Source organism: Buteo buteo, chromosome 16 (genome assembly GCF_964188355.1).
Source record: "Buteo buteo chromosome 16, bButBut1.hap1.1, whole genome shotgun sequence".
NCBI lineage: Eukaryota > Metazoa > Chordata > Aves > Accipitriformes > Accipitridae > Buteo > Buteo buteo.
Window position 1 is genome coordinate 15376892 of NC_134186.1, and position 27472 is coordinate 15404363.

The 27472-nt window shown below is 44.0% G+C and overlaps 1 long non-coding RNA gene across 17 annotated transcripts in view; it reads left to right on the forward strand.

The window, feature by feature from the left end:
• LOC142040290 (uncharacterized) overlaps window positions 1-27472 on the forward strand; it is a 78974-nt gene that overhangs the window by 43903 nt on the left and 7599 nt on the right. For 15 of the 17 annotated variants that reach the window (XR_012653154.1, XR_012653156.1, XR_012653152.1 and 12 more), the window contains one exon: window positions 21616-21825. This is a non-coding gene — a long non-coding RNA (uncharacterized LOC142040290). Of the gene's footprint in view, window positions 1-21615; window positions 21826-23184; window positions 23312-27472 lie in introns of all 17 variants that reach the window. The other 2 variants (XR_012653163.1, XR_012653162.1) reach the window with 1 other exon arrangement.

Genomic DNA, 27472 nt, shown 5'->3' on the forward strand with positions numbered 1-27472 from the left:
AAATAATCTACAGGCCCACAATGATGTAAAACATTAAATACTGTTTTAAGTATTGGAGGCGCCATCCTGCCTACATGGTGCTTAGGCTGGGCAGCATGCCAGCACGTTTACTGGCATGTGGCTGAGAACTGGATCATGCCTGCTCACAGCGAACAAAGCAAAGCCCAGGACAATAAGGCAAGAATGATGACAGACAGAAAAGGGCTGGTTTATGGGTTGTGCTATTTGACCATAATACCAGCTTTGGAGACTATACTGTCTGGAGGGCTAAGACTTTCTTTCTACACTCCTGCCTTACTGCCTGCACCTGCCCAACTGAGGGCAGGCAAGAATGAAAGGACACTTTATAGATCTTCCAGGAGCTTGTCAGTTGGTTATTGCATAGTGGTTTTGCACTAGCTGCTTAATACCTGTTCTCTCACTCTATAAGCATTGCCAGATAACACTGGGCTGAATATATTTCTCCTTGATTTTCTTCCCTTTTTCTCTTTGCAACAGCAAAAACCTGTATGTATGTGCATGGGGAGAGCTGGGGAAGCCTGTGTGCTGCTTGTGTGACTGACACAGAGAGAGTTACTGGCTGGTAGGAGCATAAGCATGGGAGCTGGGGTTAACGCTTTTACTCCCATATTGGGGAATGCTGCTTCAATGCTCTTCTCTGTGTGTGTGTGCAGGGAGCATAGATGGGGTAGTGTCTGCTGCACCATTTTGGGAACAGTCTGTGGAGAACCTGTATGAAGCTCTGAGCTGCACCTTTTCTTTCTGCTCCAGAGAAGTTAATTGCCTCTACAGCCCTTCCTGTGGAGTGGCTCATCTTCACCCTGTGCTAGTTATTCTAATTGGTGTGCAGGGAGTCCTGATAGACTGCTGTTCAGCTCCAGGTTTTCAGCAATGAATCCATACCTGGGCTCACCTTTTGGACAGGACCAGCAAGGAGAGAGGATGGTTTTTTTTCCTTGTGTTGGCTTGGACCCTGGAGGTGTGAGTAACCATAGGGAGTCATCCTGTTTCTATACTGAAAAACTGCAGTTGCATGTCAGCCTAAAAGCTGCAGAACTTCTGATGCTGACAAGTGTGGTGCATGCAACTGCTTGCCCCTCTGAGCACAGCCTGCCCATCTGTCTGCATCTGTCAGGCATAAACTGTGCTAGGGTTTTATGCTGTGTCTGCTGCCTAAGGATTGGTGACCTTGTCCTTACCTGGTATGCTTCAGATGTTGGGAAGCCATCAGTCGCCTTGAACTTCCTCATCACTACATCAGCTCCTGTCTTTGCTCCCAAATTCCTTGGGAGGCTGAGCATTCATCCTTTGCAAGGTGGTCCTGCACTTCCGAACTCATGGCACAGTGAGTGAATTTTGGAAGGCAAAGCTTCAACTACTGTTGGAAGCATCTACCCATGAACTACTTGATATAGTTCAGTATATTACAGTGTCTATATGGAAGAGACAGGAGAAAAGGGTTGCCCATGAATATTATCAGTACTAATAAGCATGGCATTAATGCAGCCAAACGTATGGTCTATTTATATACCCACCGTTTAACGCATGTGAATGTGCTAATTCTGTGAGAACTTGCAAAGCCATGAGCTATATGAACTTGGATGCCACACACTTCTTAATGTGTTATTTTTCCTTTTGTCTGTAGATCCTTCTAACACCAAATGGCCCAAGAGCTTTAAAGACATACCACAACTTAAACCTGTACTTCATTCTTTCATTTCCTTCAACAACTTGCTGTGGCAAAGCCAGCTTGTCACTGGCTCTAGATTCAGGCTTTTAAATATAAGCAAACTATAACAGTTTGTGTTACCTGGCCCAGCTGGGCTAGAAATAGGTACCTTGTCTCATTAGAAAAGCAGGCATCTCTCTTCCACTGGACTCAAACTCCTCATTAGCCTTTAAATATTTCTCGCTGCTCACACACCCCAGTTTACAGCTTATTTGACTAAATCCATTAGTTTTTATTTCCAGAAGCTGCTATATCTCCAAGGGCTTCTGAACTTATCACAAGTGTGACTGCAGTATAGGTAAGGTACCTGACCTAATTTTCATGTTATGGCACAAATTACTTGCTGAAGTTGCTTTCTCTTCGAAGAGATGAAAGCAAGCCTTGCAGAGTATTGATGTGCAGTCTTGGAGCATTTATAGGACACAGATGAGACTCCTGATTTTTTCTGCTCAGATGCTTAAGTCTGTGTTTGCTTAGACTCTTTCTTTTGGAGAGTTGCCATAACTAGTTAAGTTGGAAGACAAAATGAATAAAAACTAGAAATGCAACTTAGCTACAAACCCCTAAATGCAGTACTCTGAATTTTTTTTAACCTAGCTGACTGGGTAAGATAGCAGGTATATAAGCAATACTTTCCACTTCTGGCTATCCTAGTGTGCTGTTCCTTCCCTTGCTGGCCAGCAGCAGGCAATAGTCTCCTGTCATGTTCAGGTGCACAGTGGGTCTCAAACCTGAACTGCAGAGTTCAATGAGATTAGCTCTGAGTGTATGCAATAAGCTTGACAAAATGGAAAGCAAAAGGAAGATATTACTATAAGATATTACTATGTATGTTGTCTGTAAATGTAGAGTCACTCACCTTCTCTTCTTTCACTGAGCTGTGAGTAATCAAAAGATCCATGTTTGGTTATTTCTGAAGAAGATACTCCCCCATTTAATTGCCCAGGATATGTTGTTGTTTCAGCCTGAGCATATGTACTTTGCTTCTGGTGTATTGGAAAAATGTGATAATGCGTAAAACCGAAAATTATGTGGGAAAGATGTGAAGATGCACAGAATTATGAAATTCCATGGGTAGAAGGATCTTGTTAAATTGACTTGGGAAATTCTCATCAATATCATTTTAATGTGGCTTAGTTCTTTTTTTGTCCTCTGATGTTTTGCTCCATTTTGTTGGTGGAACATTAACTTAGAGTACTGGATTACTCATAGCACAAACATGGCTGTTATGCGCAAATTTTCTCTGTTCTGCCAAAGTCAACTTGTGGGGGTTGAGGTGAAACTGTTTCCTAAACTGTGAAAGTGATCCTGGGTACCCAGCCTGCTGGAATGCCTGGAGGTTTTATGGACTCTTTCTCCTTTAAGCCCACTAGCAGAGTATCTGCTAATGCAGGCTCTTTTCCTGCCTGCTTTGCTTTAGTGAGGCTGACTTAAAGGAAAGCACTGCTTTGCTTTGACTCTTAATTTTGTTTTCTGACTTCTTGTTTGCCTCCAGAAGGAGCATTTACCGCAGCCTTTTCTGTAGATAACTAAGGCAAAAGGGACTTCAGGTACTGGAAAAGATGAATGTAACACTCATGTTTGAATTACACCAGACCCACAATCGGAGTTGGAAAGTGTCAGGTTATACTCAAATCTACTCTCGTAGCACCTAGGAAAGGGGTTATCTGCTGCCAGCCGTTCAGTGGCACTCCTGCTGCTGACCTGGCTGGGTACCGCGTGTGCTCTTGTACAGGTACAGCCTGTGGTGTTTGGCAGCCCAAGGGATAGTGCGGTGGCCAGACACAGTATGGCCCAGGGACCCTTGCTGCCTGTGACCAGATTTTGGGACTGACAGGCTCACATGAGTAACTACCTGAAGCCAAGCCAAGAGGCAGAGTTAAACCCAGGTAGCTTTGTGTCTCTAATCTGGCTCACTCCTAAACTGAGAACCCTAATTTGGGAAGGGCTGCTGAAAGGTCTCATGTCATTCAGGTGATAGAAACAAAAGGTTTTGGCCTAGGGTTGAGGATCTGTAGTGGGCTTGCTCTTCTCACCAACCTGGGGGGTGGGGGGTGGGTATACTTACTGGTCCTATGGCCAGGCAGGTCTTAGTGGTGCCTGAAGGTTACTGGAAAGACCACTCCTGAGGGTGCCTTCCAAAGCACCAAATATGTTGCCCCTGTGTCAAGCTGACTTTGCACCCTGCCCCTGCAGTTCATAAACTGGGGCTGGTCTGGCTTTGCTTGCCCAGTGCTCCTGCAGGTGACCACAGCCTCAGCCACAGCTTCTAATTTCTGATGGCTCAGAACAGAGCGTGCTCTGAGAAAGCTTCATGTTAGAAGCATGCAGCAAAATGAAGGTGTCAGAGTGGTTTCTTTTAACTGCTTGAAGTGATGCAGTTGCAAACCATGTGTGTTTATGAACATGCTTTAAGGAAGAGTGTGGAAGACTAATAGGATTAAGCTGATAAGCAGCACCTAGAAATATAAAGCTGCTAATGTACTGTTTAATGTAAGCCCTAAGGTCATTTAATGCATCTCCTTGATGTTGACTGGGAACTAGTCTGACTTGAATTCAGGGCAACACAAAACCAATTTTTGCCTCTGCAGAAGCAGAGAGCTGTGCTGAGTGCATACAAAGGTGGCCACACTGGTGTGGCACAAGAGTTGACTAGAGTAAGCCTAGAGGATGGAGATAATGGTCCTTCAAGGACAGGACTCGGGCACCAGACATGTCTTAAATTGACAGTAGTCTTTGACAGGAACCCATTCTCTGCCTCTGAGGTAGATGAAGTTGGAAATGTGTGCTCAGGGTGAAAGTGGGGGAATCCTGCTTGATGAGTCAGACCTAGATTATATTTCTAAATCTTCACTTACCTGCCTTCTGATTTTTTTTTTTAATCATTCACTCTTTGCCTGTTCTATACAGGATGTTCATTCAGGGCTTAAAAATCTAAATGACATCCGACTCCACTAGGATTTCCAGGCTTTCACAATGTAGCTGGTAGACTTGGATCCTGGGAAGCTCTGTCTTAGCGCAGGACCTGAAGATGAAGGTTCCGTGGAAGTACAGAAAATAGTACTAAATGTCAGTCAGACCTGGAAAGAAACAGTGGTGAGCAGAAAGATGTCTTACTTCAGCTGAAGTAGCTGGTCTTTTCAGACCTGTAGAGGACCTTGCCTGAACTTCCTGAACTTGCTTTAAAGTACAGCTGAGATCTCAAGTAGATCTCGGCTCTAGCGTATTTACTGTCTGAACAGAAACACAATGCACTACAGCCTTACCCTAATTTTGCCTGAATCAGCTGCTACTACTCTAGAGCAGAAGCAAGAAAAAACAAAATTAATATCTGAATAAACAGCCCATTAATTTGATGACAACTGTTGTTCTCCATTTCAGAGTCCAGAAAGCAGCCTGGACAGTGAGCTAATGAGAACACCAGAGCTGTGCAGGCTTGAGGGAGGTGGGGGGTAGAGAAGAAAACAGAACAAACACTCTTTTTTTGTAGCTTGGAGCTAAGGGGATTCAGCCAGAGGTTAATTGCTTTCTAGCCTAAAATGCTGTGAAGTGTTGCTGTGTGGTGTCATACAGCTGCTTTGTTCCAGCCTAGGGGTGTCTGTTTCAGTGGTGGGTGGCATGAGCCAATATTCTTTTCTTAACCGCACGGGGGTGTTGTGAGGTCTCTTGAGTTAAGACTCATGAAAATCGGGTAGAGGTTGGTTGGTATTGTTCAGGATATCACTGCACTATGGAAGCAGGGAGCAAAAAATACCAGACAAGTAGCCCCTCTGTCTCCTTGCTTCTCCCTCACTGGCAAAAATGTGGAGATGGAGCGAGTGGTAAATTCTTGATGGATGAGCCCTGCATAGCTGGAAGGAGCTGGGGACTCAAGGAAAGGGGCAGACTCTATCAGTCTGGTCACCTATGGTCTATGGTGCAACAAGCAAGTTTTGCTGCCTTCACTGCTAGTGGCCAACCAGTTGCCCAATTCTGGGTGTTTGCTCAGAAATGGGGATACTGAGCTCATGTGCAAACCATTTTCTTCCCCCTGCCAACCTCCTTCCGCTGCAGGATTGAGGCTCTACAGTGGATAGCTAGTCATAGTCAGCCCCAAGGAAATGGTGAAAACATCAAAGCGTTTTGAGCAAAATGATCGGGGGCAGTAACAGGCTGTGGGTGAGACCTGGGAGTAGCCCCAGCAATCCAGGCAGGATCCCCAGGTGTGCAGCCACCTGGTACACAGGAAAAGGGAATGGAGCTGTTGTGCTCATCACATCTGCCTTGGAACGGTGTCTCTTGGTCATCATCTCCTAACAACATGGAAAGGAGGTCTGTATGTAAGACCTGACTGTGTAGCTACCTTTGTAGTGAAAGGCAAAGTCCTTTTGTTTTCCCACCTGTGCTCAACTTGGTTCCAGTAACTTGCTGCTTGCTCTTCAGTAGGAATTTTTTTTAGGGAATGTGAATTCATTGTTTACTCTGGCTCATCTCTAGACTATCAAGTAAAAGATGCTACAGGAATCAAGGTAAGTACAGAAAGGAAGTCTGGAAGAGACTTCAAGAATTAGGGGAATATAAAGTCATTCACATAAGTCCTAGCCATCTAGGGATTGTGAGAACAAGAGTTGGATTCAGACATCGAACTGCAGATCTCTGTTGTGAGAGCCTTTAGGGTCCCATCATGGTCAGCTTGCTGTACAGCATCCTAGGAGTCTTTACTGTTTCTGTATATTCTCATCTTTACTGGAGCTCTACTTCTGGTGCATATATCAGGAATAATAAATCCCACAAGTTTCCAAGTACTTTCAGTTTGAGACTCTTAAAGCACTTGGGGTAAACCTCCAGTTGTGTGGAGAACGCCGAACATTTTATCTGTTGTGGTTCTTCCTAGACCCTGATGACTGCTCTTGCTTGTCATTGAGTATGGTCAAGAGACACAGATCTAGGAGACTCTAATAGTAAATTTCACCTTGATGTCACTTTTGTCTCTTAGCCAATGTTTCCTGTGTGAACTTTAATGCTCAAATCTGTTATTCCTACGACTTTTTTCCATGCACAATTGTCATGCAGCTTTCACACTGTGCAAGACAAAGCAATAAAATAACTTTCTACTAGATCAGGACTGTTGTCACAGCTTGGAAGTTTCCTGCTGGTTGGTAGGAAACCAAAATTCTCAAAAAAACAGGAAGCTGGAAAAATTGTCTGTATCGTTGGGCAGTCTTGTGGCACTGACGGGGTTTCCTTTTCTGGAGATCATCATGGTGGAAGAGAATTAGAATAGAATATTTCAGCTGGAAGGGACCTACAACTGTAATCTAGTCCCACTCTGATACTTTTGTGACTAGATGGAAGTAAATGGAAATACTTCTGGTCTCTGACCTCTCTGTAGAGTCAGTAAATTTCTGATTTTGGTGTTCGCAGGTAAAGTCCCAATATAGCAAATAATTCTGCTAATATCACTTCTGTGACCTGCTTGTCACTGTTTCTTCTGTCTGGTTATTTTGCTCATTTCCTTGTGAACATTGTTTCCTTGTACTTGTGTATTCAACACTTTTTTTTTTTGTCCATGGCCTCACATCTGAAGTTTATTGTATATAGGGTTTAAATTCATTACCTGTTTTTCCTAGCTAGTTTTAAGACCTTCTCTAATTGGATTCTGATTATTAAGCAGTGGCTGGTCCGGACACAGGATGGGAAAAGCTTACAGGTGTGGTTGTTGCAGAAATCTGCCTGTGGATGAAGGCAAATGTATCAGAGGAATAATGATTTGATTAGTAAAGCAAATGTTTATAGCCCAGAACTATATGCATGAACTTCAGTTAAGCTACAAAGCTGCACGGGTGGAGAGGATGCATTGTAGCAGCTCCCGTGTAAAAGGATTTTATCTTCCAGTGCCCTTGCTGAGTAGGTATGAGCGCAGTGCTTTCCACTGTGGTGGTTGCTGTGGCAGTTGCAAAAAGTAGCAATAGAAATGCTCTTCCTTGGAATGGCTGAGACACCCTTGATCTGCTGCAGCAGCCACTGGTTCCTGGCACTGTGTGCAGTGGTGGGTTTTTCCTTGAATGTATGTATGTGTGTGGAAAGTACTTTCTTTAAAAGTCTATGAAATCTTAATGTTCTCCTGGCTCCTGCATAGTCAGGATAGCATCACTGAAAACTGTTTTGCATGAAGTTTAATGCAGGCATCCTATTCACTTATGTTTCTGATAATATCATGGATTACCATATTCTGATTGTCTAGGTATTATAACCTTTAACTTTATTATGAGTATGTGGTAGTAAGGGCTTGGAGTATTCATATGGCTATTGTAAATGACAGCAGATGTTGCTTTGAAGAATAAGCTTTCTGCCATGAGAACAACAGTCTTTGGTGCCTCCTGGCTGAAACTCTGCCTTGAACAAAGGAGTACCATGGTGAAATTCTCCTTAAACTCTTATCTTGGTCACTGTAAAACATGACTGACTCTTCTTGATCTAGCTGATGTTTTCTGGTTGAAACTGGATGCTAATATAAAAACCACCTAGCCTATTTCTGCACTACTAACTTGTGCTTGAGCGAGTGTGTGCTTGTTTAATGTTGGAGCTTGACTATTTTCAGTGCCCAGCTCAGGTAAAGGTGGAGTTGTTTCCTCTGTGATTCTTATACTGAATGACAGGATGGTCTGAGAAAGCCCTGGAGGTTTTATTAGTGTCTCTTCTGATCTCAGTCATATGTGCATGGCTCACCCTGCACTGCTGTGCACCCAGTCTGGTTCTACCCAACTGCAAAAAGGCAAAGTGTAGGATCATAGCACTGTTCCAGATAATCAAGCTTTTTCCAGACTTAATCCCCCTCAGTAATGAGAAGGTGCAGGCAATAGGGGAACTAGGCATAGGTGCACTTTGGGCTCTCATTTGCCCTCCATGTAGATCTCTCCCCCTTTCTTTCTGACAATGAAAGAATAGGTCCCAGTTGGTCTGCTTCTGGAGAATAGTCTTAAGTTGCATGGGGTTTAGGCAGCTAACGATCAAATTTGGAGCACAAACTACCGTTGGTGTTTGGTAGGCTGGATAAACTGCCACTGAGAAACCTGCTGCTTACTTGACAGCAGTATGCCTTGAAACTAGTGGCATGCCTGTCTCCTTACAGTGCAGAGCTGCTGTTCTTATGTTGTGTATGTAATGCTGTTCAGCACTCCCAAGGGCTGCCTCAGCGAGGGCTGGCCCTTTCTGGCTCAATGGGGGAGGAAAGGCTGGGGTAAGCAGGCACTGGGCTCAGGTGGGAGTGCTCTTCAGCCTTGGGGTGTCTGTGGAGGAGCTCTCCTGGGGTTACTGCAAGGGTCAGGCTCTTTCAAGCTTTCTGTCCTCAGGTTAGTGCTTGCACCCCTCCCTACCTCTGTTTTGAAGTGGAGATTAAGTGAATAGGCCTTCACAGTTTTGCTGTACGTGAAGGGGTTAAAGCATCTCTTCAACAAGGTTTTGATATGTTCTGCTTTTGAAGTGTCCTATTGCAAGTAGGATGATGTACTTTCTGCTCTCATTGGAGCTGGATATTGTAAATAGGATGAAGACCCTCTTTCTGCATGTCAGTATGATAAAAAAAATAAGCTTTTCTGGAACAAACTTGTCTTGAGTCGGCAGGATTGCCTAAACTTTCAGAGAAAACTACAGCCCACACTGCCAATGGTAGAGTTGCATGGTATCACTCCTATTTTCTTTTCCCTGCTTGCCTTCTGGCCTAACTGGTGAAGGTGCTGAAGCCGACTTGTTAGTTTGCAATATGAATGGTCACTGAACCCAGTAGGACTGGGGAGAGGGTTTGTAATATTACTTGCATGGCTCCATTAGCAATACTTGGTATGAGTAAGTTGGTAGAATAATGTCATTATGAGCCATCTGCCTGCATCTGCAGTTGCTCAGTAGCCTGAAAGTGCACTTGAAGTTGGGTCTAGTAGAGCCGACCCTATTAAGTTCTTGGTTTTTATTCCTAGAACTGTTGCACAAATTTAACATTAAGCGCTATGTTGGAGTCCTGAATATTGTCAATGAAGCACATAAGAAGCCTGAAAGATTCTGCAGGGTCTGAGAGATGTCCAAAGTAGCTTTAGACTTTTGTGACTATTTCATGGGAAACTAATATTTCCTTGTTTTCTCTTTTCCACTTGATAATAGTATTAAACTCATTTTCTGCAAACCTGCTTTCAACTGTCTGGCTAATTCAACTGGAAGTAATTGGACACACCTAATGAAAAGCATAGTGGAATTTTGCTATGAACTGCAATGTTCTCTTCAAGTCAATGGTCTCTTCCATTTGATAATTGTCGTAACGGCAGTTAAGTAACCTGACTTCTCCCCTTCCCTGCCAGTGACAAAAGCTTAAAATGAGTTTTCAAAACTGTAACTCTTCTCTAAAGCTTCCTTAACGAAATGTCATTTGCTGCTCTCTTAATGACTTGCTATCTAACACAAGGCTACTGCTTAGCCTTCAGAGAGCTCTTGCTGGAATAGTTAACCATGACAAGGGCTTTAGGCACTTTAGGGCTACTGCTTATCTTGAGGAGTCCAAGGGGATCATGGTGATCCTGTTTGACTGTAGTATTCTTATATAGAGACCATGTTCATCTACTTTCAAATCCATAATATATTCATATTTTGTGCTTATCTGCTCATTCCATAATGGGATCCTGGTCCATACCCAGAACTGTAGTGTTTCTGGGCAATACCAGTGCTTATTCTGGTTGCAGCTCTTCCTAGTGTGCCCCCAGCATGGCAGGTGCTATGTGTATGGTGTGTTGAGGCTTCCCTGCCTCTTCCATAGGGTTCACTGAATACTGCCTTTCTTGTGCTTTGTGAAGGGGTATCAATCAGGTAGGCTTCTGCAGCCTCTTGCAAGGTTGTGGTGATGTGTAAAAGCCCATGGGTGGCTTTTGAGCATAGAAGGTGCGACAGAGCTATTGGTGAGCACGTTGCTGCCCTCTACCAGCTAGCGTAGGGAGTTCCCACCCTGGTGGTGGGTGCTGTGAGCATTGCCCTAGCTCTCTAGGGATGTGTCTCTGCCTGGGCCTGTTCTCTGCACTTGGGTCCTTCTTGTGATCTGCTGGCAGAAGAAGGTGTGTGTCCTGGTTACTTCATGAAGGCTCATGAGCCTAAAGCATTTGAGTAGTCAGCCCGGAGCTGTCTGCTAGGGCTGTTACCAAAACAGCCTTTGCACTACTTCCTTCTCTAAGGCCTTGGTGTCTCTCAAATGTCCATCAGGTCTTTCAAGCAAATGGAAGAATATGAAGCACCAAGGAATTGCAGCTGGGTCTAATGCACTTGCCAGGCAGTGAGGCCAAGTCACTCCACCATCTGCAAGTGTAACTGCAGTGAGTCTGGGGAAAAGCAAGAGCTGAGCAGCAGACATACAAATGCTCAGCTGCCTGTGTTAGGCTGCAAACCCCTGCTCTTTCCAAAACAAAAAGCTCTAGGGCAGACCTACTTCTGAGGGATTGCTTATAGCACCAACCCTTCAGAGACTTAGTAAGTGGCCTTGTTGCTTGTTGGCTCAGCAGTCTGTGCAGAGCCTACATCCTTGACCTCCTCTGGCTCTGCCAGAAACAGTGTGGAGATAACACTTCCAAAGAAAAACTTGATTTCTCTTTTCAGAGGTGTGAAGTTGGGCCTTGATATTCCTTCTCCATGTGGTTGGTGTATCCCTGAATGGTGCAGGCATTGCTGGCCTTCCAGTTCTCGAGGCAGCTGAAGCAGGGCTCAGAGCTTGGCCAAAGGGGCTTCTTGTCTCCAGAATCGAACTCTTGAAGGAAACAGATGCCTTGTCTCATCTCTTAATAGACAAACCAGCTTTGCCTGTAGGTGCATGCAAAAAAAAAAAAAAAAGCTGATGCGGTTCTAATGCTTTTAAACAGTCACTGTCTAGCATAACTTCTATGGGGCAGACTTCTTTATGTTAAAGGTTCCTGTCCCAGAAGGCTTTTTAAACCATCAAGAGGACTGGAAGGTATTTGGGCTGCTACAGGCTAGCCTGCTGTCAGCAAGAGCTTCTGCTCCATGTTTGGTCCAGCAAGGCTCTTAGCCCATCTATGTGAGAATAGCTGTAATGCTATGAATGATTTCTTGTGGAAACTTTAGCTATTGTCCTTAGTCAGTTTACAGGAGCTTTTTGAGTCTGCTTTTAATGTATTTGTGTTGGTGGGGATTCTGAGTGGAATTACATGCCCAGGCTTTCAGATAACTGCTGTAAATACACAGATCCACTCTAGTCTCTTACTTCACAGTAGCAGCTGCTGTGGTGTTACAGAAACTTCATAGCTTTGACTGCATCTTATTAGTTCAGCACACTATTAATATCCCAGCAGCTTTTTGTATTAGTTTCCACACTTAATAATGGTTCTCCTTCCTTCTTCCCTGCCCCCCCCCTTCACACTTGGTGATTAAACTAAATTAATCTTGGGGCTGTTTCATTTAAGATACCCTTGCTGCCCACACCAAAGAGGGGAACCAGACTGGAAGCAAAACAATTGTGCTAACAGTCACCAGGTATATTTAGTGGCAGTGTCATCTGACATGCGTTTATTGCTCAGAACTAGCATCTTTCTGCTTCCATATGGAGCATTTGTAGTGCTGGCAAAATCTTTCCAGAGAAACAGCTGCTGATTGGCTCTTGTCATCTATTTGGGGAAGGATCTGTCCTTAAATACTTAGTTATTCTGCTTGCTAAAAATGGCATCAAGCACTTGGCACTATCAGGATTGACTTGAAACTTTACTGAGATGTATTGGCTGCATTGCACCAAGACCTGGTGAATCCTTGTCTCCCCCAGCAAAATGACTGCACAAGTACCAGCAAGAAAACTAGTGGGTATAGGTACATCTTGGGCAAGTCAATGTATGGGACTCTAAAATGCAAATTACAATCTTCCTCTGGAAGTTTTTAAAACCAAATATCACATTATTATGGTTAAGTGGCTCTGGTGAAAAGGCTACAAGACTGAGGTGCATCTCGGCTAGTGTTTGTTCTTAATGTAAAGAAATTCTATCCCAAATGGCAGCAATGCCTCTTCTGAGAGGCTGTATCTCAATAAGGTCGAGAATACAGGTTGTCTTCTGAGTAGAGATTGGGAGCCAGCTTGCCTTTGCCAGTGTGCTAATAACTAGAAACAAGGCAGGAAAGGAAGGAAGTCTCAATCAAGCATTTGGCATGACTTCCCCAGCCCCCAAGTGAGTAAACCATCTGGCTGACAGCTAATGCTCAGTGAAGCACAGGTCCTAGGTCGGGCAACTCACCAAGGAGAATGAAAGTATTTTACCCCTTTGTTTGGGGGTAAGTGCTTGCCACTTATCACCAGAGCTCACAAGGTCAGGAAGATGTGACATCCAGACAGCTGGTAGAGTACTGAGGGATGGGGTTTTACCCCAGAGCCCAGGGGGTTGCTCACCTCTGAGCTCTTGCTGTGACACTTCTCACAATTGTGAGCAGTGAGTGAATTCATGTGATTTCACCTTGAAACAGAGGCTGGCTTAGGGCAGTCTGAGGGTCTAGGACACTGAAACACCTTACTGCCCAAAATAGTTTGAATTAGTTGATCTGCATGGCATGCTGCCAGCCTTCAAGGAGAACTGGGGAGGCCTGGCTACTGGTCAGCAGGCTGGGCTGGGGGATAGGAAGTTATTAATAGCTGCTCTTCCATGGAAAGAATGAGTTTGGCTGAGATGCGATGCAAAGCTGCTAGCTGGTACAGCAAGCAAATGCTGGAAGTCTTGTTTATTAACACTTGAATGAGCAAGTTTGGCCCTGTGGAAAGCTTTGAGCCTCATGGCCTGAGGTCTCCTGGTATTGCCCTTTGAGTCTGAGTGGTGTGGTCAGGCTGTACAGGTGCAGGTCTGAAGAAGACAGGCTTGTGGTCAGCCTCAGGGTGTGGTGGGTGTTTCTTCCATTCCTCAGCAAGTTTGGGTTCCCTTATGCTCCGGTTCTCACCTGTAAGAGTCAGCCCTCTGTCTCTGAAGCAACTTGATTTAAGGACAGAGAAAGAAGAAAGATGCTTTTCCATGCACAAAAATTTTAGTAAAGGAAGATTATCAAAAAAACTAACCCAAACATGACCAGTGCAGAACAAAGGGTGGAGGAGATTTGGAGAAGTAAACAAATAAGAATTCCCCTCAAGTGGAATGGCAATGAGGAACTCCTTATGGAGGATTTAGCTGGATCAAAGGTTACAGTAAAGCACACAAATTTAATAGATTAGCTTTTCCAAGAGTCATGCATATCAGTGCAGTGTGAATGTGTTTGTCTTCTATGAATTTGCTTAACTCACTGAAAGAATATTAACACTCTTCAAGGTCTGGAAAAGCCCCTCTTTCTCAACCGAAATGGGAGTCCAGTTTTCAAGTTGCTTTGGACATGGTTTGTATATGACTTCACTGGAATATGATGAGGAAAATGCCATAAGGTCTCTGTCCAGATAAAAAGCCACCTCTCAAAGTGTGTGGTGATGACAGCCTCTTGTCCAGCTTTGGGGACAACTGAAGTCAGGTGAAGGTTTCTGGTGTGCAGTAGCTATAGCACACCCTGGTCCTCTGGGATGGGACCAGCTCCCATTGGAAGAAGAGGAGGCGGCATAGCATTTCACAGAAGGTGCTTGGTGAGTGTCTTGGTCATAAAATATACCAACAGGTCCTCTCCTTTACATGGCATTTGGACAAACTACGATCAGAGTTGCTTAAAGCAACATTAACATTAAAGATGTTATTGCAGGTATCTGTTGGGTTTGTTCTTGTGCCTTTGACTGGAGTTTGCCAACTGTTTTTTTGTAAGGTGAAGGCTAGGAAAATAAAGTGGCATTGTCTTCAATCTGAGGCTTTTATTGCCCTTTGTATCCTTCAGTTCCTTCAGGAACAGCTACCACTTGTAGGAAACTAATGCAGGGCTCTGGCTTAATACACAGAGGTCTCCAAGCAAAGCCCTGTTTCAGTGGGATTTGTGTTATATGTCCCTTGTAACAACTGGTACTTCTTAAGGGAGCTGCTATATCTCAGAATAACTCTGTGGATCAAGTTTTGGCCTCTCCCTTATCTTAAAGTTCATGCTTTTGATTGTCCTGCTTAGAAATAGGGTTGCCAACAGAGAAGGAGGGGCAATGAACAAGAGCTGATAGAATATCCATTTCTTCTTATTAAAAATAGTTCTTATGAAAGTAGTTCTTCTCCCAACTCTTGTGGAGAAACTCTTTCCTTGGTGCTTGTTGCTGATCTATGTTCTTGTCTGTTTGATTTCTGCCCTGGAACAGGTGTAGAGATGCTATAAGTAGTAAGAAGTCTAATGCATGCAGTGAGTTCTTGCAGACTCTAAATTACAGTTTTCCTTCCTGTGCCACAACCTCAGGTCCCTGACCTGCAACTGCAGCATATTTTCTGTGACTAACAGCTGTAATTCCCTAATTATCATGCTCTGTTCTCCTGCTGTGCTGTAGATTTTGTTACCAAGGAAGCAAACTAAGTTTCCTCATTCCTACCCTTCCTCTGTATACTTCCAACTGTCTTAAATCCACCATTTGATGCAGCCCATAAAGACAAATGACCATCTCTTGTTTCAAATATTCCAAGTCTCCAGAACATATTACATATCTACATGCTGGGGAGGAAGAGGGCAAAATGTCTTTCTGGCCCTTCTTTTAGTGAAGGCAGCTGGTCCAAAGCTATTGCTAGGTTAGAAAAAGTACCTTTATTAGCTGTAACAATCCTGTGCAGAGTGCTGGACTAAAAGTGGTCTCAGACAGTGGGCCCAAGTAAATGGTACTTCTGTAAAGTGACTGACAAAACTTGTGTAAAACCCTGGAAAATGAAGGTGTGCATTTAAACTCTGACGGCAGGCTGTATGTCTGTGGTGCAATTGGCATACAAGCTTCATTGTTTGAGGATGACTGACATGGCAATGGGGCCAATGGATCATTTTCTTTTTGCCCTCTCCGTTTTTGAGGCTGGGGACAAACGATTGTGTGCCAGATAGCACAGGTTTATTCTCATTTCTAATCTAGATGATTACAGCAATATAGCCAGACTGGATTGTGACAGATAAGCAACTGATTAAAATATCACAGAAACATGTTAAGCAGCAGGAAAACCTTCTAGTTGCTACAAAAAGCACAAATAAATATTAACTAAGTACCCCAAACTATACTTGTCTGCTGCATGCACCTTAGGCTTTATTGGATGATACCCATCATCCTCCTGAAGGATGCTTATAGGTAAGCCTAATGCTCTAGACAATTGTCAGTTTGGACTTGATAAGTCTAACGTGGCTGTGTCCAAGATGCTAGCATAAAGCCCTTGTTGCCCTTGGTGGGAGTCGGTGATAAACAGGAATGCTTTCCATGGGCCCAGCATCCAGTAATTAATATTTCACATCTTGCTCCAGAAATACCATCCAAGTTTTGCAACATGAATGATGTCTCCTAGGTCACAGGAAAAAATTACTGACTCCAGGGGGATTTGCTGCTTTACTCTTCTGGCCATTAAGCTAAGATGGAGGAGGCTGATCCTTCCTCTGGATCACTGGAGTTAAATCCACAACTGGGTCCAGAAAATACGACACCCAAGGGAGACAATAAAGGAAATTACCTGTTTGGCCTCAGAGGGGAAGAAAAGATGAAATACAGCTGCTAAAGAGAAGGAGTAAGTTTAGACAATACAACAGATCTCCCTAGAACTAAGATTGCCCAACACTACTTTATCTACAGACTTCACAAGGAGCTTTATAGAGAGCATTTTATAGCTGGCAAGCATGGGTCAAGTATGGATGCCCATAAATCTATGGGGCCTCTTGTAGATGTATCTGCACTACAGAATAATGGTGGGAAGAACTAGATGACCTCTGAAGATGTTTTTGTTCAGTTTCTGTGACTCTGGTCTTGTGCATAAGTGTTTATGCTAAGGTGTACAAGACTTAACATTTATACTTGTCAGAATATATTAGTGTAACATGGAAATTTGTTTTTAAGATGCACTAAACTCAAGGTTAGACTTTAACTCAAGTTAAACTTTTGTACTTCATAAAAACTCAAGTTATGGTGATGGTAGCTCAGCAGATGTTTTGACTTCTTGGCACCATGACATCGTGTTATGCTATAATGTGCTGCGCTAGATTGGAACTGTAACAATGCCTAATCTGTGCTAGTATGTAAAGTCTGAATAAAATTTGAAGCTTTTTGGTGAGAACTCTAGAAAACCACTGGGTTTGCAAACTGTTTTGGATTAATTCAGTTTTACTTTGATCACTCTAAATCTTTGAATAAGAGTGCCACTTGCATGAGCTCTGTGCAACAGAGGCATGTAATGAGCTTGGAAGAAAAATTCTTAGTCTCGGTGACTATGGTATAAACTGTCTATGCCTCTGCCTTATAAGAAGATATGTTGAATAAGGGTGCCAAGAGCTCGTGTCTTTGACAGATGCAACGGTTGTACTAATGTTTTACCTGTACAGAACTTACTGTTTGTGACTGTAACTGGTTTAGGTTTCTCTGGCTGCTTGCTGAGTGTACCTGTCCACATCTGTGAGGCTTCATGGGATGGTCAGCAGGTTGCAGTGGGTTTGCCTGAGTCTTAGGATGGGAAAAGTCACCAGTGTGTGTTGTTACCTGTCACGCATTGTGTGACCCTTCACCAGCAAGGTGTGCAGGTCCCCCTCACCCCTGCCAGCAACAGCATTCTTTCTCAGTGGTACAAAATCGCTTCTAAAACAGAAGTTGGATGTGTAACTTAAAACCTTTTTTCAGGCATAAGAGGATCCAAGGTGTCTTTTCCCTTCAGCATGGCCTCAGAGAAACTACCTTGTCCCGCTCTATTGCTAATTAATACTCATTAGAATGGTAACAGTGCCTCAGAGATGTGTTGTTGGAGGTAGTCTCATGCACTGAAGACCTGTACTCCTTATGTGGCAATTCTGAGTTGTTCAATGTGTCCAGGTTTCATAAACTCTGCAGGTAAAGCTGTTATCTTCCCCTCCACTGAGCTCTCATGGACATGTACTGCTGGTGGCCTCAAGCAACTGAGCAGCTTCTGGTAGATAGCTGTTAGTGAACAGAGTGGCTCTCGGATGCTGGAGGAGTCCAGAGGGGAGGAAAGTGCATTTGCCTGTCTCTGACTCAATGAATAAACAAATAACTTTAAAAAACCCAAACCAAGGGGGTATTCACCTGCATAGGACAATGAGTGAGTAACCTGATGAATGATTCTAATAACATAACTAATGTGGTTGCTCATTTGGAAACTGCTTGTCTTAACATAAGCTTTATGGACCAGAATGAGTGTGATGGACTTGACTGGTATCTTACAGTAGCGCTCCCTTATGTTGCGTAAGTGTTAACTGTCAAGTGCTATGGCTGGCACATGGGTACCTTCTCTTCAAACTTTAAGTATTGAACAAATTCATTCTAGATAAGCAAAATGTAATGGTTTTGTGAATCTTTTTATAATGTGGGTCTCAAACAGGGATGCTGGAGGAAGAAACTGGCTGAGCACAGAGAGAGGGAAGCATCCAGATGTACTGCTCTTAACCTCAGAGGTCTCCAGTGATGGAGTCCTGTAGCGCTGACTGGGAGGTGGCTCATGGGTGCTTGGCTATGCACAGTGCGTGATTGCAAAAAGACAGACTCGGTTCTGGTCTCCAGCCCCAGCATGGCAGTGCTCAGGCCTGCATCCTAACGCAGAACATGCAGCAGCTTAGTGCTCAACAGCTTTGGTTTTTTTAAAGTGCAAGCTTCCACCACAGCAATCCTAGTGCTTTATCCAGGCTCAATAAAAATATGGCTCTTGCTCCAGGCTTTGTTTGTTAGCACTACCAGGAGGGGGTAAGATGTGAGAAAACCAGGTGTACAGAGCATCTGCCTGCTAGGCATGTGTGTGCCCACCGGGAGCAGGAAGAAGTTGTGTGACTAGACTCTGAATCAAAGCTATGCTTAGCAGCCAGCAGCACTGTCCTGCAGCATTCCTGCTAAGGCACACTCACAGCTGAAACACTTGAGCTGTGGCACTGGGTTGCATAGAGAACCAAGCTGACTCTTTCATGGCTGAGCATCTGCTGTGCCACAGTGCAAACACAGACTGAGTTGCTTGGGGCTACCTCAGCTAATGTTAGCTGAGGGCACTGGTGTGTATCTTCCCCTGAAAGCAGGGAGAGGGTGTGTGATAACTAGCTTGCTTAGATGAAATGCTTTACTTGGGAAAGAGTACTCATGCTTTGCAAAGAAAATGAAGCTTTGACCAAAGAGTTGTGGCTTCAGTCAGCCAAACTGAAGCCTGAACTGCAGAGGGATGGTTGCTGTACCATAATGCTAAGGTATAAAAGCTTCTGGGTTTTGTTGGTTTTGGTTATTTTCTTCAAACAAGTGAGGCAGAGCAGTTAGTTACTTTATGGTCACTGAAATTAACCATTGTTATTAAATAGTTGGAGGGGGAAATGATGACTGTCACTCTCCAGCTTCTACAGCATTACATTGCAGTGCTATCTAGCTGCATCTTTAGCACTGTGCATGGCTTACCTACTGGTATACCAGCTACAGCATTGCCTCATCATTTGAAAGCATGTGGGTATGGCTGAGGGTCACAGGGATAAAGGCCTTGGGAAAGGTAAAAGACTGAGATGGTCAAAGACAAATGTTATGGCTATTACTTGGTTGTGTAGTTAAAGTTGAGGGGCAGAGGAAAGGACTATACAGCTGGATGGATGCTGCCTTCTCCTTGGCTCTACTACCAGGGGGTGATGTGCTTTGTTTTTGCTTCCTGTCAGTCCCCCTAGTGTAAGAAAGCAAGTAGCTGGGAAACCTGAACTGTAAAAGTATCCCCTAACGTAAAGTGGGGTTTGATGGGCAAGTAGGGGGGTGGGCTGCTGTCAGGGGACAGACTGAGAGCATCTGTACAATGTGTGGGCATGTTAAAGTGAAGTATCTGATGCAAGTAAAGGGTCCAATAATATAATATTACTGTGGTTGTGTTGCAAGACTTTATTGAACTTGAGTTATGGAACAGCATCTTTCTCACACAGTAAGTACCGATGGAAGGGGACATGACAATGACAAGGGGGGGACCACGTGGTAGAAGGGGGGTGAGTTATGGCATGTGTGGGGCACAGGAGCGCTGTGTGTATGTTGGGTGAGTGTGCAATGGGCATGTGTTGTGGCCATTTGGCACATGTTCAGGGGACTGGCATAGTGTGGTTTGTCATCAGTAGTCTGTATGTTGGCATGTACAGTGTCACATGTGGTATATGTCATGCATTTGTGGTGTCATGTCTGCAAGCACATGTGTATGGTATGTCATGCATGTGCAGCATCACATGTCCAGTGCATCATGTGTGGCATAACAGATGGGGTGTTTCATGGGTGTGGGCACACATGGTGTCATGCATGTGGGGTCTGATGTGTGCAGCATCATACATGTGGGGTATAATGCGTATGGTATGTCAGCACTATGTGTGTGGCAAATGTGTGGTGTTACACATACAGTGTATCCTGATGTGCAGCTCATGTTGTACATCACACATGCAGCATCATGGGTGTTGAGTAGCATGTGCTGTTTCATGTGTACCGCAAATGTGGAGCATAAGTGTGCAATGCTTGAGTGTCTTGTGGTGCAAGTGTTTTGTCAGGTATGGCACACAAGTGTCGTATGTGGAGGTGGTGTGTGGCACACACTTGTGCTACCCCACTGTTCAGTACTCACCTGTGTATTGCACAACTAGCACACAGGTCCTGTCTCCACTGAGTGTCACTGGTGTGGTTTGTATCCTTGGAGTGTGCAGCATACAGCTATTCTGTTTTTCATATGTGCAATGCACTAGTGTTTTGTCTCCGGGGGGGTGTGGGGGGAGTGGTGTGTGTTTTGCGTCGAGTGTGGTGTGCATGAGTGGTTGGTGTCTCCCATCTGCAGTGTGAGTGGTTTGTGTGGTGCATGAACATGTGCCCCTAAGTGCCACCGAGGTTTCCCCCTCACAGCTGCCCTCAAGCCTGCTCAGCATGGATGTTGTCAGACCTGGCTGCAGCTGTCTGGGGATGAAGTGCCCTGTTGGGGTGCCAGCCAGTCTGGCTGCTGTGCAACAGGAGCCTGCCTGCAGCCTTGCTGATGTTTTTCAAGGCTGGAAGGGTTTTGTGTGTCCTCCCCCTCACTGCACAGCCCTGCTTTGTCAAGGGAGGTGGTGGGGTAACACTCCCTCTGCACACCTCAGCAGGTTTCTGCTACAGAAGGACCACGGTCCTGAAGGTGCAGGCGCAGGCAAGGTGGACTGCTCCCATGCAGCAGGGGAGATGCTGAGAGGGCAGGAACATGTCCAGGTGTGGTGTGGCAGAAGCATAGCTCCTGGGAACAAGCCTTCTGCTTTTTGTCCTTACGGCAGCACACCTGCAAAAACCTAAACCCAAAGCAAGGTTAATGGTTGGAGACATTCCTCAGAGCAGCAATGTGGTCAGTCTGCTAGCCTGCTGGGGGCAAAGTTGTGAAACCATCTATGCTAATCAGGAACCAAAACCTCACTGGGGGCTTTGGCTCTAGAGCTGCTGGGATGCTTTTGACTGTTTGTTTATTTACCCTGTGTTCTTATACAATAAGAGTTGACCCAAACACAGAGGAACATTGCTGGGAAACATTAAGTGCTTGTTTCCAGCCCACTCACCTTAGTGATTTATACCACCTCATCAACTGGACCGCAACTCTTCTCCATTTTCACTATTTTAACTTAGCTGAAAGTCACTATTTTAACTTGGCTGAAAGAAAACCATATATATGTCCTGTGATGCTGAATGTTAGAATTATTTATTTTGGTTTGCAAAGCAGCTCTTTCAATTTGTTACTAGTAATGCATATTTAAAATACACAATAATAATAAATAAAGGAGTATTCATACCTCACTCACTTACCCTATGGTAACAATTTCTTTCAAAGGTCTTCCAGTGTTTCACCATCCACCAGAAAAGGCTGATCTGGGCTGCTGGGCATGTGCAGAGGGGATTTCTTCAGTGAAACTCCTTGCACAGAGGCTGTGGGCTCAGCTGCTGCCTGAAACAAGCATCACACATTTGAAAAGCTGCAAAGCTTTGACCCAATGGCTGCTGCATCTTCTGCACCATGTTAAAGCACTGGCAAGAAAGTCAGGTATTTGATTTTTTTTGTTTTTTAATAGGTGCATGTACATAAATGCTATACCTATTATACACACAGCCACACATAAGTACATATATATTTATATGTATATATAGGGGTAGATAGAGAGGTAAAGGTGGAGATATGCTTGACTAAAAATGACAGTTGGAGTGGCCAATTAACAACCAAGCACTTCATTATCCAATTCCACAATAGGCTGCAATCCTGTGCACCTCACAGTCCTAGCTAGTAAGTTGAAATGCAACTTTTTCTGGTTTAGCCCATGTGACAAACAGCATGAGTGCTCAAGCTAAGGGACAGCAGCAGGTAACCTGCCACCATGGGCCATTCAGAGATCTGTTTCCATCTCCGCAGCTAAAACTGTGGCCAGCAGCATTTCAAAGCCCCCCTTGTCACAATTTTTAAACAGGGAACAAAATAAGGCTGGGAGGGAAGAGACAGCAGGAGTGGGGAAAGCCGCAGTTCCTAGTGACAGACATGAGGTTTCCAGCCCTTGCTCTGGGGCAAGGATTCCAGATTCCAGGCTCCATTGCCTCAAGGGACATGAGAGATTGCTCGTCTCTCAGCTGAAGCCTGGGTCAATGGCCCGTCATTTCTTCCTGTGGTTTGTCCCATCCCAACTTCTTCCTTCCCCTGACCCAGCCTTGGGTACTCAGCTTCTGGTTGAGACACAAGCATTAGGTCACCTGCTGTGCATGTGTAGTTGGAAGTGTATTCAGCACCTACTGAAACTGTTACAGCCCTTTATATACATAAAAATATACATGTAATATTTTTATATATTGAAATAATAAAATATAATATACTGATACAGGTAGACATACCAAAAAATATATAAAAGATCTTTTATATACACACATGTATTTTTTCCTGGCCTGTACAAAGACATCTAGCATAACCAACTGACCAGCCAAGACTGCCCAAACAATCCTGTCACTCACCAATGAGTGCCGCAACATGTCACCAAAACAAACAACAAAGGCAACTGACAAACCAGATGCAAGTGGTGCAGAGTATGGTCCTGCATACACAGCAAATACATGCACACCATAGCTATGCTTGTTAGCCTGATTCTTAGAAGTGAAAGCATAGGGGTAAGTTACTCTGCAACATGAGTTTTGTTTTTTTCATGAGAGGAAAGCATTCCAAATTTACAAGACAATTCTATAACTGTAACAGGAGCTTGTACTGTATGTGCTTCTTACAGTGCTGTGTTATTAGGCTCAATGCTATGGAGACCTCACTGTTATCTGCAGAAGACACTGTCTCACTGGGCATTTTCTGCACCAAACTTTGCATTCCTCCCTTTTCCCCCAACCATCCTTCCCCAACAAAGGCTCTTTTTTTCAGGAGAATTAAGGCACAAATCATTGTATCTGTTCCAAGGGCAGAGTGTCGGTTTTATTTACCCTGCGAGGAGCACTGGCATTCATGGGACGCCAACAGCTGGATCAGAGCATTTCCTTTAATTGAACAGGTTTGCAGTCTTTCTGTGCTAAAGCAATTCTCCACATCACACAAGCCTGCATACCAGAATAAAATGAAAATTTAAGAGCGCTGGCTAACAAGACCGAGAAGCTTATTGTTTAAACAAGAGGCCAATTGTCTGGGTACTCAAGTGCCCCATTCCTCCAACATTAAACCCACACGAGGGACGGCAGCCTAATCCACAGCTTGCCGCCAGGTGGTATAGAAATTAATCTTCTACTTACCCAAACTATTAGTTGCGGTATTCATAAAGGTTTGCAACCCAATGAGGCGAGTGACTGAAATTTTCTCCTTGTCATGGAGGGTTGTGGCAACGTGGCAATATGAAATATCAGCCTCTGGGAGTGTCCCCTGTGGTGAGGAAAGTGGGGATGACGTGCACCGCGGGGAGACTGGCCCTCAGGACCTTCTGGTTCAACACATGCAGCCCCAGGCTGACTAACTGCACAGCAAATATGTTGGAGGACAGGGGATGGACTGGGAAAGCCAAGGCTCACCAAGGTCCTGAGCATAGCCTACCATAAGATGCAGGGCTGAGCAAGTTTGGTGTTTATGAGGAAAGGAGCTAAATACTGATTTTTCTCACCTTTTAGCAACACCAAAACTCCCATTTCTCTGCTGCCATGACCCCTGGACACAAAACACAGCGACCCTCACTCGGTCTCCCAAAAGCTCAGGGCCATGCTTCAGATCTGCTTGCCAGGACATTTAACTCATCTTCCTAATGGGGTATTAGAAGAACAGAGGAGAAAAAGAAATCCAGTCTTTTATTAGGCTGCTGCTCCATTAAAGCCCAAGGAGGAAAGGGAAAATACTCAGCAGCAAAAGCAGGCAATCAAAACAGGGACAACACAAGCTGGCCTACATAAACATTTGGAAAGGTAAAGCCTCACAAGTGTTTAGCACTATCACTTCCAGTTTTCATCTGCTCCCATTTCACTGCAGACCTAATTCTTCACAAAGCACTGCCAAAGCTTTTCACAACACCAAGATACACATAGTTTGATGCAGGTAATATTTACAAATTTTACAAGTGTTTTCCCAGCAGCTTACAATCCCATCTGGCTACAGCTTTTCTTACTGCCCTCTCAATGACTTTCCTAGCCCCAAGAGCTCATGCTCATGCCACACAAAGATGGCAGCCTCTTAATTGCCTGCATGGTGACTGACCTACTTGCTATGGAAATGGAAAAGCAAATGATCAGGGCCAAGTGCAAGTCAGTCCCTTGCCACGTGTTTGCGCATGACTCTGGCTTGATGCTTAGGTATGTCTCCAGGGCATCCCAGGTCATTCCCCATCCTGGAGAAACGCTCTGCAAAACACAACAGCTTTTTCAAAACGGTAACACCACAGTCCCCCTTTGCTCCATATGTTCCTCCTGTCCATGTCCTCACGTGGCAGCAATTTAACAGTTTAAGCGCCATCTTCTTCCATGTCTGCTATCAAATTTCCAGCTACACCAAATTCTTATTTTTCCAGAGTTTAATTAGGCTAAAGGTCCATATTCTGCAAGATAATAGAAGAACTGAACAAATTTGAAAGGCTTTAATGCAGATTTTTATGGATCCCATGAATAGCAGCAGACCTAATGCAGAGCTTGGACTTAGACGAATTTGAATCCAAATTATTTTTGTTCCTCGTTTGGCTTGCTTTATAAAACATACAGCCAATAATTCCACAGCCTCTGTCAAACTCCTTGCTATAAATAACAATTTACCATTGAAAAGAAATGTAAAGGGTCAGAGCTGTGCTCGGAGATTCACATATCACCCACAAAAGGAGCTTCCGAGCGAGTTGGACACAGACTGAAAAGTAAATTTCCCAAAATGGGAAACAATGGGAAGAACTGAACAAAAAAGGTGTTTAATTCCTTCTGGTCCCTTTCCTTACTTAATCCGGTGTTAATCCCATCTGCAAGCACTGCCCTAGGCTGAGTCACTGGACAACCACACACACAGACCCAGCCTCCAGCCTAAACCTGAAAGGCAGGGCAAAGAGCAGAAGCAAGTCTGCAGTCCCACTGCTAACCTCCATCCTTAGCTTTCAGTAGATCCAGCTTTTCGCAACTCATTCTTGAATCAAAACTAGCAAAGCAGCTATGAAGACCAGTAGGGGTCCTGGTAGTAGAAGCTGCAAGGCTGGCTCTGTGTAGCAAGACGGTGTAACACTGGACATGATAAAGCAGCATTCTCCTTTTCCTTGTCCAGCTTTGACTAAAGTACAAGGATCCAAGAAACAACAGACTCTGCTTTCCTGAGCTGGAGTTTCCCTTAATACTACAGAATTGTTTAGTTTAGTTTATGAAATCTAGAACTCAACCCTGCTCCAAAGAGTAGCAGGTTCCCGCAAGTGCCAGCTCTCAGCCTACCCATGCAGGACTATGTACCCACAATCAATGTGTGTTTGAAGGCCCTGTCTTGACAGCCATAAAGCTAGCTCCAATTCTACTCATAAATAAAGCCACAATCGGGAGACCTAGTCACAATCATCATGGGTATTTCTGGCAAATGCTGAACAGAAATGTGTGTCTGCTAAAGCTGGCATTTATCCTGTAGCTGCAAACAGGAAGAGATCCACTAGTCATTCCTCCTGGCTGAAAATGTGGGAAATGGTGCTCAGCTCTGCTGTCCCATCTTGCTGTGATTAACATGAACTGTTAATAATAAAGCTTCTCTGTTTCTCAAATCAGACCTAAGCAAAGCTTGAAGTCTAGACTTAACCTTAGCAAAAGCAACACTAAGCATCAACGATTATTGCTTCATAAGATGAAGAAGGTATTACATTAAAACAATACCAGTGTTCACTCTAAAAGAATTAATATTACCAAATATACAAGTACACCTACTTTTTTGGCCCAAGGAGCTCTTGTCCTAAACCCCGATGTAAAGCAAATTCAAGAATGACCTTGGAAAAACTTTTCTCACTCTTACCAGATGAAAACGCAGAAAAAAGTAACCATCACCACCCTTATAGCTAGACATTTCCAACCCTCTCTTTAAGACTAATTTAAATTGTTAGTATTCACTCACTTGAACTGTAGTTACAAATATCACAGTGTGTCCCAGACCATTGCTCAAAGTCTTAGTTTACAATAAGACTAGCACAGACTCCCAGTTTGGAACAGCCATCATCTTAAGCAGGTACCCATTCCCCCAGATGAACCACCTCCTAATTGCAGTCTCTAATATTTTTGCATCACTATTTTAATAGACACTGACTACCTAAGGTAGGATGACAGCTTCTTTGAAATAACAGTCCCTAATACTGTTACCATTTGAGAGGGTACTGATATTTGTCTTATATAGACTACTGAAAACTGGGGCTATAACATCACTACAAGCTGTTTGCTCCTAGAAAAGTTTGTTACTCAGTATGAGAAAACCATTTCATTTGATACTAAACTTTACTTGAAAGTATCTTTGTGTTTTACAAGCACTGAGAAGTTAAATAAGTTGTCTCTCTATATATCAGAAATGTATGATTACTCACTGAAATTTTACAACCAGGTCCATTGTCTGGTAAAAGAAAGTCACCCCTGCTACTTTCTCTTGAAACACATAACTGAGTTGCATTTCCCACCAGTGATTTTCTAATCTTTATATATAAAACCTACTTTCTAGGAGCACTTTAAAATATTTGTACACCTCCATCACAGTCCTAAATTAGCCATGTGCAACTCTGTGCAGATGGAAATTAGGGTGGAAGTGTGTGCAATCGTTTACAGGAGTGATGATCTTTATGCAAACAAAACAAACAAAAAAATCAGCCACTCAGGCTTTCTGCAGTCATTGCTATCAAATACAAGTGGGCAGAGGACTATTCACTTCATACATGCAGCATTTTTCACACTGTGGTTAACACACAGCCCCATGACTGCTGCAGGCACCACAACCTCAAAGAAATAGTTTGAGCCAAATTCTGCCCATTTAGAAATCCCCTTCGACAAGAGTGGAACTTTTGTGGCCATCTGTTCTGCACAAAACCAGCATGATTTGCTGGATACACCACCTCAATGCCCTGGAAGTCCCAGCCTGGCAAGCATCTCCCTTCTTGCACTCTGCTATCACCCATTGAGGGCCATTATGATCTTTTTGGTTTTGATGTTACACAGCTCTCACTTTCACACTGGCACTTCTGGCTCTATCTTCT